Source organism: Bos taurus, chromosome 10 (genome assembly GCF_002263795.3).
Source record: "Bos taurus isolate L1 Dominette 01449 registration number 42190680 breed Hereford chromosome 10, ARS-UCD2.0, whole genome shotgun sequence".
Lineage (NCBI taxonomy): Eukaryota > Metazoa > Chordata > Mammalia > Artiodactyla > Bovidae > Bos > Bos taurus.
The window spans coordinates 100,809,058-100,828,109 of NC_037337.1; positions in this window are offsets into that span (position 1 = coordinate 100,809,058).

The following is a 19,052-nucleotide window of genomic DNA, read 5'->3' on the forward strand; positions in this document are numbered from 1 at the left end:
GTCAAGATTCCTTGATGTGCTGGATCAGTGGCTGTTGAGCTGCCCATTTGGAGCTGATAAGAAAGTTAAAACAGGGACTTCAGAAGATTTGTCACTGTGATTTAAGATAAGCCAGTGATGCAGATGAAGCTTCCGTTCAACGCCAAGTGTGGACGGCGTATTGCGGTCCCCTCTGGCCCGCACATCTTCCCTGGGTCCAGCTCACGGGTGACGAGGCTCTGTCATCCACACCCAGGGCTGTCCCCGAGCCCGATGTGCATCTGGTGTACGACCAAGTGGGCCCCTGGAGCCAGGGAGCGGGACCTGACGTCAGGACGTCTGCTCCAGGCCAAGCAACAGCCTCCGAGTGGAAGTTCTTACAGACAGTGGAGTCTGCGATGCTTTATCAGTGAAGCCGCGCCCTGCGGAATGCTGGTGGTGGTTTAAGTCGTGTCTGACCCTCTGTGACCCCGTGGACTATAGCCCGCCAGGCTCCTCTGTCCATGGGATTTCCCAGGCAAGAGTAGTGGAGTGGGTTGCCATTTCCTTCTCCAGGGGATCTTCCTGACCCAGGGATCGAACCCTCGTCTCCTGCATTTCATGTGGATTCTTTACCGCTGGGCCACCAGGGAAGCCCTAACTAAATCCTACGAATCGTAAATCATTCTATACTGAGACCCCGGGCAAATTACCTTTTTTTGTTTTTGTCTGCACCTTGCAGCTTGTGGGACCAAAGTTCCCCGACCAGGATCAAACCAGTGCCCCCTGCCGTGGAAGTGGATGCTTAACCACTGGGCCCCCAGGGAAGCCCTTGCCCAGATCTCATTCTAAACTTCACATCCTTTGCTGCAAAATGGGTGTAATCGTAATACTTACTTCACCACCTGGCATGTGGTAAGGGGACACCGGCTCCATCCCTGGTCTGGGACGATCCCACGTGACTCTGAGCAGCTAAGCCCAGGCACCACGACTACTAAAACCCGCGCGCCTGGAACCCACGCTCTGCAGTAAGAGAAGCCACGAAACGAGAAGCCCGTCCGCCCCAACCACGGGTGGCCCCGCTCGCTGCAAGTACAGAAAGCCCGAAAAAGCACCAGAGACCCAGGGCAGCCAAAAACAAACAAACAAACAGAATTCCATAAAACAATTTATGAGGGAGCCTCCCTGGGGAAGCAGGTCTATGTCTCGGCTCTCTACCTGGGGATTCTTCCTCCATCATTTGGGATTGGAGAGATAGATCCCCCGGGAACACAATCTCCCTCATTCTGGTCAAACCCAGCGAGCACCCCCCACGTACCAGATTCATGGTCAGAGGAAGTCTACACGCCGCTTCGTTCTTCCCGACAGCCCCGGAGGCTGATATTGACACTCCTGTTTCCCAGACAGGCCAGCTAAAGGCCAGTCTCCTTAGCTGGTGGCACTGCTGAGTCCAGCCGTTTTCTACCACCTCAATGCCAGGCGTGCTGGTCACTCAGTGTGTCTGACTCTTTGTGGCCCTGCGGACTGTAGCCTGCCAGGCTCCTCTGTCCACGGGATTCTCCAGGCAAGAATACTGGAGTGGGTTGCCAATTCCCCTTCCAGGGTATGCGAGAAGGAAGCCCTGTCCTTGTCAGGGCTCAAGAGCAGCTGAAGCATCAGACAGAGCCCCTCCCCAGCAGGGGCCCTGGGCCGCTCCGATCCAGCGTGGACCCCAGAACACCGAGGGGCTCCTCCCCAGCCCTCAGTCACTCTGGAGCTCCAAACCTGGTGGTCCACTTGAAAAGACCCTCTGCTGAGGAGCGGGGGGCCTGGGACGGGCTCAGTGAGGACCCCGCCGCTGGGAGCTGGGCCTGCCTCCGCCTTTCCGGCCACACTGTGACCCCAGGGCCTGGCACGGTCGGCCCGCTCCCACCACGGGGACCCCAGCCCGGGCCCAGATGGGAACAGTGCACGGTGTTAATGGGGTGTGGAACCCCACTACTTGTGAAGCTCCTGGAGCAGGCTTGCTGTTTGTTCCAGCCGTGGAAAGGGGCACGAAAGACAATTAACTTGGGTCCCTGCAGAATGGCTTGGCTCCACACTTAGCAGAGACGTGAAAACGCCCAGCGAGGCTGCCCTGAGTCAGCTCGCAGCTCCTGGGGGTTCCTGGGAGCCCGCCCCTCCGCTCTTTAATCCGTCTCCGCCTTCTGCCGTGTGCCTGCCGTACTTGTCCGGTGGCCGAGGACCGCTCTGGTTTCTGTTTCGCTTGTGTATTGTTTTCTTTTAAGACCAGGGTTCTGGTATAACTACCTCCTCTTTCTCATCTCCCCAAACGTCATTGCTTTGGGTGTTTTATCTTAATTGCAATTTGTTGATTCTTATCCTGCTTGCTTCCAAAAGGGAATTGAGGTGGTTTATTTTCATATTGAAAGACCAATATAACAAGCAATCATGAAGCAAAAAAGAAGAGGGAAATGTGAAAAAGAGATCAGGGGGAAAAAATGTACCAAGAATCCTGGGCTGAGTGAAGTTACAGTAACGGAACCCAAGCTTCCTTGTCGCCTGAAAACAAGTAAAGTATAGACACCATGTATATTTCGTTGTATACAAGTTAATTGGGGGTGAAAATAAATAAAACTCCAGCTCATTCTTGGCTCTGAGCTGCTGTCATGGGGGCTTTGGTTCAGTCCTTGAGTAACACGGGACAAAACCTCAAATGACATGTCATTTTCAAACACAAGAAGGGTTCCTTTTATTGACAGTTTCTTATATTAATTCTCAAAATAAGATGAGTGCATAATAAAACAAATTTCTTTAAAGAAATTGATAAAGCTGTCCTATAATAAACAAAGCCAAGAATGCCAATGCTTTATTTAAAAAGATTTTGTTCATAAAACTAACGATGTGGTTAGTATGGATGCATGATAACAGATTATGCCCAATGCCTTATTAAGTTTTTTCCCCCAAGAGTGAAATTAGGAAGCGTTTACCCACAGCGGCAGCAACACTGGCCACCCGAGTGGTCGACGGCTGGATTCGTTCCCTGAGGCGGCCACTGCAAAGCACCAAAACCAGAACAGCTTAAACCACAGAAATGCATCGTCTCACATTCCAGAGGCTAGAAGTTCAAGAGCAAGGTGTCTGCAGGCCAAGCTTCCTCTGAAGGCGCTACGGAAGGCTGTGTCCCAGGCCTCTCTGCTAGCTCCCAGAACTTCCCTGGCTTCTGGCAACTAGATGCCGTCTTCACGCGCCGTTCCCCCTCTGTGTCTGTCTCCACTCGTTCCCGTCTTGTAAAGACACCAATAGGAACCTCCCTGGGGTCCAGTGGCTAAGACTGTACTCCCAGCGCCGGGTGCCTGGGCTCGATCCCTAGTTGGGGAACTAGATCCCACACGCCACAGCTGAGAAACAGGTCCCACATGCTGCAACTAAGACCCAGCACAGCCACATAAATAAGAAATTTTAAAAAGACACCAGTCATGTTGGATTACGGGCCTGCCTACTCCAGTATGACTTTACCTTAACGTATTCCATCTGCAAAGGCCCTTCGTCCAAATAAGGTCACATTCTGAAGCGCTGGGGGTTGGGACTGAAACAAATGAATTTTCGAAGGATGCAACTCAACTCGTAACTAAGACCAAGGACATGGGTGAACGCTGAAATCAAGTCACAGCAGGCAGGCTGTTCTCTTGGGAGGAAGAGTTGACCTGTCAGTGACTGAAACCACATCCAATTCTCTCGTCAAGGCTGGGGGAACTTAGGCTTGAAATTGCAGGATTTCTCTTGGCGCCTGGAGAAAGAGAAAGCCAAACAAGAATTTGCCGTGTTTATCCAGCCCTGGCCCAGTGCGAGTCCAGCAGCCTGGCCTCCGTGAAGCTACACAGTGTCCACCAGTCTCTTCCTTGGTTTTGATGCGATCTCTCTCTCGCACAGACTTGTTGGTTCTAGTTTTGAGATCAAATTCACTACCTCGTTTTTTCGGTGACCCCAATACACAGCCGACAATATGACCTAGGGTCAGTGTCCTTGGGCTGCAGACAGTGCAGACAATACCCCCACAAAGACTCTGTGGTCAGTTCACCCTCTGGCAATATGGTTTATCCACCAGTCTTTCGTGACCTTGGTTAATGGTAGTCTGTCCCCCTCCCTCCACCCACGTCCCACGGGAGCAGCTGCCAAGTCCAGTGGTGAGTTCCTTGGAGATGCTAATTCAGAGAATAGTTAGAAAAAGGTCAGGCTTTTTCTTACCTTAGGCGTGGGAGGGGCGGGGAGTGGAGGACAAACGGGCCCGGGAACAGAGCTGGTGCACAAGTGGAGAGAAAACCAAAGTCCTGTACACTCGGCAGTGGACGCAGGGACGCGGCAAGTGAAAGAGTTTAAAAAGGCACTGGCTGCGAGAAGGCGGGGGAGAGGAGGGTGATGTGAGAAGGATTCACAGCGCACAGTTCGGCTTGTTGTCGTTTCTTTAAAGAGGTACAAATTAAAAACCGGCATTCCCAGGGGTTTTGTTCGCTGCTTGCTTTTCGTTGTTGTTCCTGTCTCTTGGCTATTTGATGGGACTTCTTTGAGAGCAACTCACAGGACGGTGTAGTGCAAGAGAAACAGAACCCGAGCCACACACGTGATTTAAATTTTCTAGTAATAGCCGCTTTTAAAAAAGGAAAAAAAAGTGCAAGGAACTTTAATAATATATTTTATTTAACACAATCTATCCAAATATTATTGCAAAATGTAATCAATATTATGTAAGGTATTAATGAGGTATTTTACACCCTCTTTTTTCACACTGAGTTTTGGAAATCCAATATGCTTAGAGCGTAGCTCTGTGTAGTTTCCACATTTCACCTGGAGTGGCCATTGTGAGGTGCTGCCGTGGTCAGAAGTCCGCCTGCCAGTGCAGGAGACACCAGAGACGCGGGCCGGGTCCCCGAGTCAGGACTGTCCCCTGGAGGAGGACGTGGCCGCCCGCTCCGGTGCTCCCGCCTGGAGAATCCCACAGACAGAGGAGCCTGGCGGGCTACAGTCCGTGGGGTCACAGAGAGTGGGAGGCGACTGAGCGACTGAGCACAGCACGCACAGCGTGGCCACGTATGGCTGTGGCTGTCACATCCGTCAGCGCCAATACCGATATCTAGGCCAGACTGTGTAGTTCTGGGATTCCTAACGATAACATCATAATAACAGCAATGAGAATCGTCACTTCTTGAGCCTCTTCGGTGTGACACATGCTATATTAATCCCATTTCTTCTGCATCATCTCATATAATCCTTTTAACAGCCCGACCTGATGGTACTCTTACCATCCCATCTTACAGATGCAGAAAGGATCCTCAGAGAGGGTGAGTCAATTTGTCCAACGTCACCCAGCTGGCAGTCAGAACTGGAAACCTAGTTGGCCTGACACCAGCCCGTGTGCCCCATTTGCTCAGAGTCAGCCAGCGCCCAGGCTGCCCCGGCCCTTCTTTTAGAGCCTGGCACAAGGCTTGGCTTTCTTTTCTGATCGGTGGAACTGCCACGTTGGCTGAAAAACAGGACGGAAAGAACCTTCCTTGTTCTGTGGGCCGCTCTGTGGGGCTGACTGAGAGCAGAGCAGGAACAAGACGCTGCGCCTCTCATCAGCTGCAGGAAGCCGCAGAGTCCAGGCCAGCGGCCAGCTTCGCACGAGGTAACTGTTCTCAATGACACCTACTTAGCAGAGAGCCAGGGAGAGAATTGGTCATTCAAAGCCGGACAAGGGCATCGACTGTGCCCCCAGTGATGATCAGAGGCCTCTGGCCTGGCAATGCTGAGAGCATCGTGCAGAGGCCTTTGTGACGTGATTCCCCCGTGGAGGCGGGCTCCGAGCGGCCAGGGTCAGCGCAGCCGGAAACGGAGGGTGGGGCTGAGGACGGGCGCCCCCATCCCATGCCCCACAGGCAGCAGGAGCGGACCGGCAGGTCTGGTCTGGGATGTGGGGGACCCTCGGGGCCTGGGAGAGGCCACCCCTTTCCTGCTGGTCCTTTCTGCCTGGATGCTGCAGGAGTCCTTGAGATGTGACCCTTCTGGGTCTGGGGCTCCGCGGGAGGAGGGTGGTCTTCCTGCTCTCCTGGCCACAGGTCAGACCCTCTGAAGATGGAGGAGCCAGCTGTGGACGTGGCCAGGACAAGCCACACCAAAGCACCCTCGGTTCGTCCGAAAGCCCAGGCGGGGGTGCGGGGGGAGGCTGCCCTGCCCCCTGGAGCTCTCCTGGGCGGGTGAGGGTGAAGCCGTGTTCTCAGAGGTTCCTGGACGTGTTTCCAGCCCCGCTCCTGCCCCCCACCCCCGGCTCCCTCTGCCACAGCTGGAGGAGCCGGTGCAGGGCTCCCCGCAGAGCGTCTGGGCTGGGGTTGCAGCCCCCGGTGCCCACACCTCCATCCACCCAGGAAAGGGCACCCAGGGAGCACTGTGTGCCCGGCGCCTGGCAGGCCCGGGGCCAGAGCCACGTGCAGGGTGAAAGGCTCGTGCTTTAGGAGAGCGCGGAACAGACAGACCAGGAAGTCAACGGCTCCGAGGAGCCATGAGGGGTGCTGGGACCCAGGAATGTGAACCACAGACGCCTCAGTGGCAGAGACTGCGGACGCTGAACACGGAAGAAACACGCGGGGAGGGAGATTTGCCAGATGAAACGTCATCCCAGAAAGGCAGAGGACCGCCTGTGCAAAGGGACAGGGGCCCGAGGGACAGGCTGGACACTGCCGCCTGCTGAGCAGCGCGTGGGCCTGGGGGGCACGGGCTATGTGGTCGGGGGTCGGCAGGGGCCCAGTGTGTGGGGCTCATGTGCCCCGCGGGAACGGGACCCACAGCAGAGCCCAGGGCGCACGGGAGGTGAAGTGCCAGGCGGGGGTCAGGAAGGTCAGCCCGTCCGCAGTGCAGAAGCGGACCAGAGGGGCCCGAGGCCCCAGCTGCCACCCTTGCCCTTCCTCTGCTCAGCTCCGATCGGCTTTGCTGGGCGGAGCAACAGGCTGCTCCTGGCCGGGGTCCTGTGCCCGGCCGCCTTCCTCTGGGTTTGGTCCGCTTGGAAGCGGCGGCCGGTGACTGAGACTGGAGGAAAGGAGGGCTTCTCCTTCCCACCTTCTGGGCCTGTGACGTCGGTCCACGCCTGGGACCCCCGGGCCACAGCTCCAGCTGAGCAGGCCTCTGGTCCTGCCGTCTAGTTCTCGCCGGCCCCCTCCATTCAGGGTGATGCCCTCGGGGCTCCTCACTGTCTCCTCAGCCCCTCCGGCACTGCGCATCCGGCTCCCCAGGGTCTCTGGCGCCCTGGGTGACCCGGTCTGATTCGAGGGAGAAAGGGTCGGGGGGGGGTGATGGGGCAGTGGGACCAGTTCCATAAGGGCTCTCCCTGTGCGTGGCCCCCCGAGCCCGCCGGGGGTCTCACAGCGCAGACTGCTGCAGCGAGGACGGGACTTAGAGACCCCAGAGAGGCAGGATTGGGGGGGCTTGCGGACATCCTGCAGGAGCGAGGACTAAAGGAAACCGGGGATGACTTCAGGGCAATACAGGCATCAGCAAACCTCTTCTGTAAAAGGCCGGAGGGCAACTATTTCGGACTTTGTAAGTCACGGGTCTCTGCCTCAAACATTCAGTGTTTGCTGCTGTTCTGCAAAAGCAGCCACAGCAGATAGATCAAGGAACCGGGGTGGCTGGACCCACCCCCAAAGGTCACCTGTAAACGCAGAGGAGGGCTGGAACCGGCCAGTGGGATGGGTTTGCCAGCTCCTGAGCTCAGGCCTTAGCGGGCTGGCAGAGCGTGGGGACGGGAACATAATAACGCATCCGGAGGAAGGGCTGACCCGACAGGAGTCAGAGGAGAGTTGGGAGGCGCGTAACGGTGAGTCCCGCAGCCACTAAGAACCGTACTTCACTGCAAGCGACAGCTCTAGAATGTTCACGGTTTAAAGAAGATTGGATTTTACTTTCTCCCGTGGAAAAGAAATCTAGAGCTTGGGAGTTCAGGGCTGACACAGCAGCTGCACGGTGTCAGCGTTGCCCTAGGCGCCTTAGAGCCGCCTTCTCCGCTGTCCTTGCACATATGCAAGCGACGCTTTAAGACCCTGTGGGCTGTAGCCCTCCAGGCTCCTCTGGCCATGGGATGTCCCAGGCAGAACACTGGAGAAGAATACTGAGTCGCCGTTTCCTTCTCCAGGGGATCTTCCCCACGCGGGGACTGAACTCGCACCTCTTGCACTGGTGGGCAGGTTCCTCGCCCCTGAGCCACTGGGAGGCCCATCCCTAGCACTCGGTTTTCATTTTCAAGGTCATCTCAGAGTTGCCTCACTGTCACCAGATGCCCTCTGCTCTCCAGCTGTCACATTAGATCCCAGCTTCCACAGTGGAATTTCATGTCGTAGCAAAGGAGAGTGGGGAGGAGAATCAGTCTTGGTGAGACATGTGTTAGTCTTCTTTTAAAGAGCTTTCCAGAAGCCCTAGCCTCTTGTATCCCATTGTCACCCATTTGCAAGAGAAGCTGGAGACTGGTTTCTCACATGGGCATGCAGCCACTCCCATTGAAATCAGGGCTCTGGCCATATGTGGTGAAGGGTGAATGGACATCGGACGGGTAACTAGAGGTCTCTGTCCACAGTGCTGGTTTGGCTGCGTTGAATTGGAGGTCCCTGTGGTCTGGTTCTGGCCATGTGGGTCTAGACCTTGGGCAAGGGGGTTGGGTCTAAGAGATAAAGTGGGAATCACCCTCAAATGGTGAAGATGGGAGTTCCCTGGGTAAATGCTCACTCTTCCCTTTCTGGTTCCTGGTATCCTACCTGGGAAGCTTCAGTGCAGTGTTACACAGGTGGCTCCCATTTGGAAACACTGTCTTTCTGTTCAGTGGCATCATACTGGCTTGCACGCTTCCTATGAGCAAGCATCCTTAGGCATTCTGTATGCCCAGGGACCAGCGCTCACTGACCCTGAGAGTCCATGCTTAGTATGTGTTTGCTGAATGAATAAATGAGCCTTTTTAAACTCATACAGACCCTAATGGGAGGTATTAGCGGACCCAGGCGAGAGAATTTTCAGATGTAGATGGTGATCTAATTTTCAGATCCAGGACCAAGAACATACCTTATCCCAATTTCTCGTCCAAAAAGGACTCAACACCTGCATTGGATCCCCGACTGTATCAGCCACAGAACTGCTTCCCACACATTCACTCTGCCTTTGCTTTGTTGCTTGGCTGAGGGTGAATATTAGGCAACTTTCTCGTTGCCTAATGTGGCAGAGATACAGCCCTGGCTCAGGATCAAAGGAAAATTTGGGTAGATCAACATATCACTGCCAACTGTCTGTTCATCAGATGAGGACATCAAAAACTAACACCTCCAACTACGATCACCATAATTTTTTATAGGAGATAGGACATTCTGACACCCATAGAACAGAAGAGATATAATCTTACACTGATGGATACTCCTTTGAATGGAGTAATTTGAATTCTTTGAAAAATTCCCTCCATCACTTAACCATTCACATCTTGCCAACCACCAAGAGCTTTATTAGGAACTGATTCACCAATCGGAACCAATGAACAAGTCCACACTAGACAATCTCAACTGGCTTCTCGGTAAAGAACCCGCCTCCCAATGCAAGAGACGTGGGTTCAATCCCTGGGTCAGCAAGATCCCCTGGAGTAGAAATGGGTACCCACCCTAGTATTCTTGCTGGAAAATTCCATAGACAGAGGAGCCTGGCGGGCTATAGCCCACGAGGTCGCAAAGAGTCAGCCGCGACTGCATGATGAGACACCGCGCACAGACCAATTCAGCGGCTTCCCCAAACCTGGAAGAGATGGCGCCGAACTGGGCTTCTTGCCTCACCGAGTAAAACGCTTACAAAGCAAACTGGCTAAGCGCCAGTGAGTTCTCAGGTTATTAATCATCGCATGGCAAAATACCGTGAGAGTTTAACTTTTGATTGCAAATACCAGATAGATCATTGTAGACCAGCAAATAGGAGAGATTCTAGTGGTCTCAAAGGAGAGAAGTTAATCTCATCGTGGGTTCAAATTTCCCTTGAATGGAAGATGCCAAGTGAATTTACCAAGCTATAAGTCCTTTTGAGAACAGCAGGACATTGGAACCATCGAGTAGGTAAGACAAAGCTGAAGTAAAGGAAAATGTCTGCAGTACCCAAGTGGCAGAGACCATCCCAGGAGTTCAGCGTAGAACAAGATCTGACGCCTGTCTGCACCCAGGGAGGGAGCTGAAGAGTCCTCCCCACCTGTGGTGGGGGCTGCCGGCCAGACGTGCAGAGAGAACAGTTTGACTTCGGTCCTCAAGGACTGACACGGACTTTTCAGGAGGAAAGAGGGAGCAAGTGCGGAGCGTTCTGGGAAGAGAAAGTGAGGAAGCCGGAGCAGGAGGAGCCTGGAGCCTGGGGGCATCGAGGGCGGGCGGGGGGCTCAAGGTGAGGCCGGAATCTGGGCTGCGGCTCGTTTCGTAAGGTCCCCTTGTGGGTTGGCCATTCTGCAGGCAGTGTGGCCAGATGTGGCGATCTGAAGCAGATGCAGCAGAAACCAACACAGCCCTGAAAAGCAACCACACTCCAATAAAATAATACACAATACCAGTGATGTTCTAGAGTTCATAGTAATATCTTTTGTTGGCTGGAATCCTTAAAATTTGATTATGTGAATTGCAATACTTGTATGTATCTTATTTGACTTTACGTTGAATTTTTCATTTATATCCACTGAGATGTAGTAACGATCAAAAGTTAATTTCTTTTTACATATATTCACATACACACATTGATACTAACAACAAACACTATTCACAATCTTTATCTCCCCAAAAATAAATTTAACAATTTTTTATTTACAAATTTTAAAAAAGATTTGAAGCAGATGACCCCATCAGAGGCAACTGGGAAGGCTGATTGTCGCTGCTCTGCGGGAAACGTGTGGTCAGGGACGAGCGTGGTCACGGCTGGTGTCCAGGGAAGCGGAGCTGATCATTGACCAGGAGGGAGGTCACAACAGGGGCGGACGAGCGATCAGAAACGGATTTCAGGTGCTCGACGCGCTAAGTCCGTCAGTCGTGTCTGACTCTTCACAACCCCGTGGACTGCAGCCCGCCAGGCTCCTCCATCCATGGGATTCTCCAGGCAAGAATACTGGAGCGGGTTGCCATTTCCTTCTCCAGGGGATCTTCCCAACCCAAGAATTGCACCTGAGTCCCCTGCACTGCGGGCAGATTCTTTACCGACTGAGCTATGAGGGAAGCCCTAAAAGTCCCTGGATGTATGAAATGACTCCACCCTTGAAAGGTAAGACAGCTGACTTAGGCCTGAGTATGACCTCCTTCTGAATTTTCTTACTTGACACTTGACCTTTTCACTTGAAAGGACTTAGTTATTGCCAATAAAGACGAAATCACCCTGCTCGTGGGTCAGGGTGGGTTAACGGTCCAGCGGAAAAGATTAAGCATCAAAAAGACACGGCTTTTGTGCTGTGTGATGAGAGCCCCCTGATGATCAGTGTGAATGGGCAGGCCCTCTCTGAGCTCTGAGAGGAGTGTGCTGCCGGGGTCCATCAGGAGGCAGGCGGCTGGATGTGCGGGACCTTCTATGGTCTACGGGTCCATGTTCAGTGCATAAGAGTTTCAGAGAAAAGACTAGACTGATAGTAGACCGAATGCCTCATGCATCTGTCTGCACCTCCTGTTCACCCATGGCGGTGGCAGAAGAATTACGAAAATAAAGCAAGAGGACACCGTGTCGCTTGGATTCTCCAGTCTTCGCCCTTACAGCAGTTTTGAGAAGGGACTGATGAGGGCTAGGTGGTGGGGAGAGAACGCACAGCAGGGTGAGGATGCACGCTCACTTCTAAATCGAGAGCTTGGAGCACGGTATGGGAGAGAGAAGGGGAAAGCGTGAGTCGCTCAGTCGCGTCTGACTCCTTGCTACCCCACGGCCAGGCTCCTCTGTCCACGCGAGGGAAGGACACCCCGTTATTTTATCACAGAGCTGGGGACCAGGGGCAAACATCAGTTCAGTAAGAAACTGTCCTCCCACGGGAGGGGGGGTCATGTCTGCAGATGGCGAACAGGCCCTTGTGTAATTTCTCGCCAGCCAGCGGGGGCGGGAACAGGGTACATGGGAGGAAGAGGGAGGCAACGGCTTTACTGAGCTGCACAGCCAGGGCTGCCGCGCCTGGGACGTGCCACCCTCTACTGGGAAGTCTGGGGGCACACATCAGCTGCCACTGAGATGCCCACGACGCAGTACAGCTGGGCTTCTGGAGGCGACCGTGTTTGAAGGTAGGAGACTTATTTTCCACATCTCCCTAGCGTCATCAGAATCGGCAGATAGTTGGTGAAAAACAAGGTGGGCTGACTATGGTCGCGAAGGACAAAATCTATTTGAAAACCTCCTGAATTTCTTTCTTTAATTTCTTCCCCATTCTTCCTTATTTTGGGTTGCCTTCTCAGACTGCGGAAGTCCTGGATGCTTACATGTGTATGCTGTGCTGGACAGTGCCAAGTGTTTAATAACAAACAGGCGCCAGAAGTAACTCAACTCAAGTTCTGAATGTTGGGTTAGAAAGAGAGCTTGTGACTTTGGAAGCATTTGACTGTATTTAGAGACGAACTACAGGCTAGACATGGCGGTGTTCCAAACAGGCCGGCACACGAAATGCGGAAATACCACCCAGCATTACGCTGGAACTTTCTTGAAAGAAATTATTTATGTAGCTGTACCGGGTCTTGTATTGGGTCATGTGTTGTAGCATGTAGGATCTGGTTCCCTGACCAGGGATCGAGCCCGGGCCACTTGCATCGCGAGCATGGAGTCTTAGCCACTGGCCCACCGGGGAAGCCCCTGAAACTTCTTGACTGTAAACAGAAGACAGATCTGTCTGCAAACTTCAGATATATGGTCTCAATGCTATCCTTGGGCAAAATTCTTGGATGGATGATTACAGGAATGTTTTGTAAGCTTTTCGCAAGGAAGCCAACTTGAGCTCACTAAGATATAGTAAGTGAATGGATGGACAAAGACATGTATGAATAAACTGCGGCTGCTTTTTATATCAGGGGTATGTTCCTTAAAATCTCGTATTATTTAATACCCGCGTTGAAACAAGACTAATTTCCCCACAGGAATAAAGTAGGATTTCCACTGTTTCAAGGTTTGTACAATAAGTGAAACTTTATTCTTCTCTTTTGCCTTATTTCACATTTGTATAATGTGTATTAGCAAAGTGTAGAACTCTTTCCTTTTTTATAAAGGAAGACTTTGGCTTTATACTTGGAGACCCAGGATGGACTTGACAGAGCTTTGGCTGAATGGAGAAATGTAGGTTCCATACATCTTCATAAAGCCAGGGGCGCCTAGAACTAGTTGAATAATTGCCCTCTAAGCGTGGGCGGTGGTTTAGTCACTAAGTCTGTCCGACTCTTGCAACCCCGCGGACTGTAGCCCAGTAGGTTACTCTGTCCATGAGATTTTCCAGGCGAGAATACTAGAGTGGGTTGCCACTTCCTTCTCCCGGGGCTCTTCCCGACCCAGGGATGGAAGCAGGGTCTCCTGCACTGCAGGCGGATTCTTTACTTACTGAGCCACCGGGGAAGCCCCGCCCTCCACGGGGACTGATTGAAAGGAAAGCTGACCTACAAGGGGGCCTCCTGAACCGAGCCACAGGCCTCCAGCTTTGTCCTCCTCAACACAAAAGAGATTTTCAAATTTGTGACCCAGCGACAGCTGGAGGGAAAGCAGGTGTTTCCAACGGACTGCCAGACGCTACTGCCGATCTCCAGGGGCCTTGAGCAGTGGACCAGACCTAAGGAGGTGACGTTCATAGAGAGAAAGTCCTGTGCTCTGATCCCAAAGGCACATCTGGAGAAGTGCACCAGCAGCTGGGGCTTAGTTGGTTTAGTCAACAGCGAGCTCAATATGAACCCCTGGTGTGAGACGACGCCTGAAAAGCATGCTTTGTGGTCTTCCGTGATGGAACTAGAAACAGAGGAGCTGGAATGAAGGAGGTGATGGCGTCTCCTCTTCAGACGGGACCCAGTTCTGACCACCAACTGGGTCAGAAGAGAGAAAGAATAGCCAGAACTCGGAATATTTATTCTGGACAAGATTTAGGGAGGAGATTATTCAAACACATACACGGCTGCCACGTGCAAGATGATTTACATTTGCATCTTGGTGGCCTTTGAAGTCCTAGGAGCTTCAGGCTTCAGTCAGACATTTTAGGGGCTGGAATTTGTCTCAGTACAGGGGCAACTAGTATCTGAAGATAAGAGCGTCTGGGGTCAGTTGACATGGTTGGCCATCCCGACTTCATTTAAAGGCTAATCAGGAACATTGCTAGAAAAGAGACTGTGAATCCAGTTTCTTCCTCCAACTCTTGAAGAGTCGGTTATAGACGACTCAGAGAGGAGAGAATAAATGGCCAGTAAATTATGAGAAATCATGTAACTGTGCTAGTAATTAAATGAAAATTCAAACAGTCATAAATTGCCAATTATACCTAGATTAAAAAAACAGCAATAAAATACTACCTTTGTCTGGTGGGAAAAATTAAAGAGAAGAATGACTTCCAATACTGCTAAGAGGGCAGCGAAATTGGGGTTTTCATTCATTGCTGTTGCCACTGACGCCATTTGGAAAGCCTGTGCATAGAGTGCCGTAACACCGATCACACTTTGTTCCAATAGGCTAGCTGACCAAAAGACAAGTTGAAAATATGCAAACAGCCGCATGTCTGAAACTCCTCACTGTGGTATTAATAGATTAGAGAATCCGCCCGCCAGTGCAGGAGACGCAAGAGACTCACTCGGGTTCGATCCCTGGGTCAGGAAGATCCCCTGGAGTAGGAAATGGCAACCCGCTCCAGTATTCTTGCCTGGGAAATTCCATGAACAGAGGAGCCTGGTGGGCTGCAGTCCGTGGGGTCACAGAGAGATACAGCTGAGCGACTGAGCACGCAGGCACAAAGCAACGTCAACAGTGAAACGGGAGGCAACGGTTGAAGACGACAGGCCTCCCACCCAGTAGAGCACTACGGATCATCTACAAAGATAGGCTTTTCTATAGCTACAGGGAAATGCACAGGACATCATATTAAGTGCGTCCCTCTGAGGAACCGCCAGCAGTGAAGTTCTACAGATGCGATGACAATAGATGGATATGACAAAAGTCAAGAAGGAAAATGCCCACTGAGCCCAGGTCTGCCACTGGCCAGCTGCATCACCTTGGGCAAATCCCTTAATTTGTCTACTTCAGCTGCTGGGTCTGTAGAACAGGGAGTTTGGACTTAACGATCCCTAACGTCCTTTCCAGTTTTATGATGGGACAAAAATGGACCCGTTTCACAAAGAAGCTGCATCCCGGGCGGGGGGGGGGGGCGGTGTTTAAGACAGCCACTGTCTTGTTTTCAGATTTCCCTCATCACACAGTGCTTCTTCCATATTACCTATTTTTAGAAATCAGTTTTGAGATGAGTAACTCATGAGAAAAAATAGAATTCCTTGATCCTTCTCAAATAAATCGCTGCATCTTGAAGGAGATTTGATCATATGTTCCATAAGTACTTTATTATGGAGTAACATAAAACGTCAGGAGACTATCCCCAAACGCCCCTGAATGATTTCAAATCAAGATACTATTGCTATGAGTATTATTTATAGCACTCTACTGGAAAGTTTTATTCACACAAAACAAAAGGAAGAGGTGGACATCGAATAAACTGATTTATTCGCTTATATTTGAGTCTTTTAAAAAACAGTCCTTGGCAAGTTCCCGAATCCCTGGTTTTTATCCTAATCGATTTAAAAATGGTCAAAACACATTTATGTCTGCGCACTTACAGCGGGGCTTCCCAGGTGGCTCAGTGGGTAAAGAATCCGCCTGCAGTGCAGGAGGCGAAGAGACCTGGGTTTGATCCCTGGGTCGGGAAGATCCCCTGGAGGAGGGCATAGCAACCCACTCCAATATTCTTGCCTGGAAAATCCCACGGACAGAGGAGCCTGGTGGGCGGCTTGTCCATAGGGTTGCAGAGTCAGATAGGACGGAAGGGATAGGGCACACATGCAGGCACTTAGAGGACCATTCAATTCCTAGGGGACCTGAGAAGCAGGGTGACAGATGTGAGCTTTCAGATGATAAACAAAAGCCTTCTAATCATACCAGACTGTCTCTGAAATTGCTCTCATCTGTCTAGAATTTTCTAGAAGGATGATGGTTTCTTAGTGCAGAAGCCTTCCTTTCACAGGCACAGCAGTCAAAAGGAGGCGAGGAGGGCCTGCAGGGGGCCTGGCACTGCCCGCTCACGCCCCTGGGGCAGCCTCGACGCGCTCTCGCGCTGAAGCCTCTTCGTGGGCCCCGAGGTGCCTGGGATGGGGGTCGTCCTCTCACCGCTCTGACGACTCACACAGCTTTGAAGACAGTGCTGTCTGGTCTTTTCCAAAGACAATACCTGTTCAATTGTCCAGGAAGAAGTTTTAAAGAGCAGAAAGAGGCCACATCTAGATTACCTAAAGGTTAGAGGAGAACTTGCATGCTACTTAAATATGCAAATAAGGCATCCCTCCAGCAAATGATTACATCCTCAAGGCAGAGTCCAGAATCTTGTATAGTTTTTGTTCAAAGGCAACCCAGGTCATTGATATACAGTTCCCCAGGGCATAGCACCGAATCACCAATGCTGCTATTAAACCATGGGATGAAAGTCTCTTCCAAAAGTAAGCTTCACGAGTACTTTTGATTTCTTCTTTCTTCACACTTAGGCCAAGCTGCTTTTAACATTAATACAATGAAGACACTGGTCATTCCTTTGCTTCCCTCTTTTCAGGGAAGAGGAAAGCAGTGGCTGTGGCCCCAGTTTGATGGGGGCAGAGGACACAGATGGAGGGGCAGGGGAACGCCAGGGAAGGAGGTAAAGCTGCTTGAGCACGTGCAGCAGCAGCTCAGAGACACACATGGTGCTGTCCTCAGCCCAGCCACCGGGCGAGACTCTGAACTAACTTCAGCAAGACCGCCGCCGATGAGCCCTCGGGAAGCTCTTCTCCAGGACGACGGGCCCCAGCTCATCTGGGGGCCTTCTAAGCACCGAGCGCGTGCCCTGCTCAGCAGCTCAGCTCCCCTTCTGTAGCTTTACATCCCACAGGACGGCCATCCTTGTCTTTGTGGTCCAGCGGCCACTGGGATAGAGTGGGTGCTAAACGAATGCGCCTTCTGGTTTTTTAAATTCTGTTTATTCGTTTATTTCTGGCCGTGCCGGGTCTGGGCTGCCGTGTGCGGGCTTCTGCTGGTCACGGTGAGCAGCGGCTCCTCTACCGTGGTGCTCAGGCTTCTCACCGCGGTGGCCTCTCCTGTTATGAAGCATGGGCTCTGCAGTGTGCCCGCTTCAGTAGCCGTGGGATCTTCCCAAACCAGGGATCAAACCCGTGTCCCCAACACTGGCAGGTGGATTCTCTACCACTGGGTAACCAGGGAAGTCCCTGAATGCTTCTTGAATTAAAAGAAAAGAACAAAAATCCCGTGCAATCCCTACTATGGTGAATTTGACTTTGGTGGCAGTTTTATTCCGTTGTCCTGCAGTGTGATTTCAATTCCATCTTTTTCACCTGCCTCCTCTCCCAGTTCAGTTCAGTCGTTCAGTCATGTCCGACTCTTTGCGACCCCATGAATCACAGCATGCCAGGCCTCCCTGTCCATCACCAACTCCCCGAGTTCACCCAAACTCACGTCCATCGAGTCAGTGATGCCATCCAGCCATCTCATCCTCTGTCGTCCCCTTCTCCTCCTGCCCCCAATCCCTCCCAGCATCAGAGTCTTTTCCAATGAGTCAACTCTTCACATGAGGTGGCCAAAGTACTGGAGTTTCAGCTTTAGCATCATTCCTTCCAAAGCAATCCCAGGGCTGATCTCCTTCAGAATGGACTGGTTGGATCTCCTTGCAGTCCAAGGGACTCTCAAGAGTCTTCTCCAACACCACAGTTCAAAAGCATCAATTCTTCGGTGCTCAGCCTTCTTCACAGTCCAACTCTCACATCCATACATGACCACAGGAAAAACCATAGCCTTGACAGGACGGACCTTTGTTGGCAAAATAATGTCTCTGCTTTTGAATATGCTATCTAGGTTGATCATAACTTTCCTTCCAAGGAGTAAGCGTCTTTTAATTTCGTGGCTGCAGTCACCATCTGCAGTGGTTTTGGAGCCCAGAAAAATCAAGTCTGACACTGTTTCCACTGTTTCCCCATCTATTTTCCATGAAGTAATAGGACCGGATGCTATGATCTTCGTTTTCTGAATGTTGAGCTTTAAGCCAACTTTTTCACTCTCCACTTTCACTTTCATCAAGAGACTTCTTAGTTCCTCTTCACTTTCTGCCATAAGGGTGGTGTTATCTGCATATCTGAGGTTATTGATATTTCTCCCGGCAATCTTGATTCCAGCTTGTGCTTCCTCCAGCCCAGTGTTTCTCATGATGTACTCTGCATATAAGTTAAATAAGCAGGGTGACAATATACAGCCTTGACGAACTCCTTTTCCTATTTGGAACCAGTCTGTTGTTCCATGTCCAGTTCTAACTGTTGCTTCCTGACCTGCATACAGATTTCTCAAGAGGCAGATCAGGTGGTCTGGTATTCCCATCTCTTGAAGAATTTTCCACAGTTTATTGTGATCCACACAGTCAAAGGCTTTGGCATAGTCAATAAAGCAGAAATAGATGTTTTTCTGGAACTCTCTTGCTTTTTCCATGATCCAGCGGATGTTGGCAATTTGATCTCTGGTTCCTCTGCCTTTTCTAAAACCAGCTTGAACATCAGGAAGTTCAGGGTTCACATATTGCTGAGCCTGGCTTGGAGAATTTTGAGCATTACTTTACTAGCATGTGAGATGAGTGCAATTGTGCAGTAGTTTGAGCATTCTTTGACATTGCCTTTCTTTGGGATTGGAATGAAAACTGACCTTTCCCAGTCCTGTGGCCACTGCTGAGTTTTCCAAATCTGTTGGCATATTGAGTGCAGCACTTTCACAGCATCATCTTTCAGGATTTGAAATAGCTCAACTGGAATTCCATCACCTCCACTAGCTTTGTTCGTAGTGATGCTTTCTAAGGCCCACTTGACTTCACATTCCAGGAT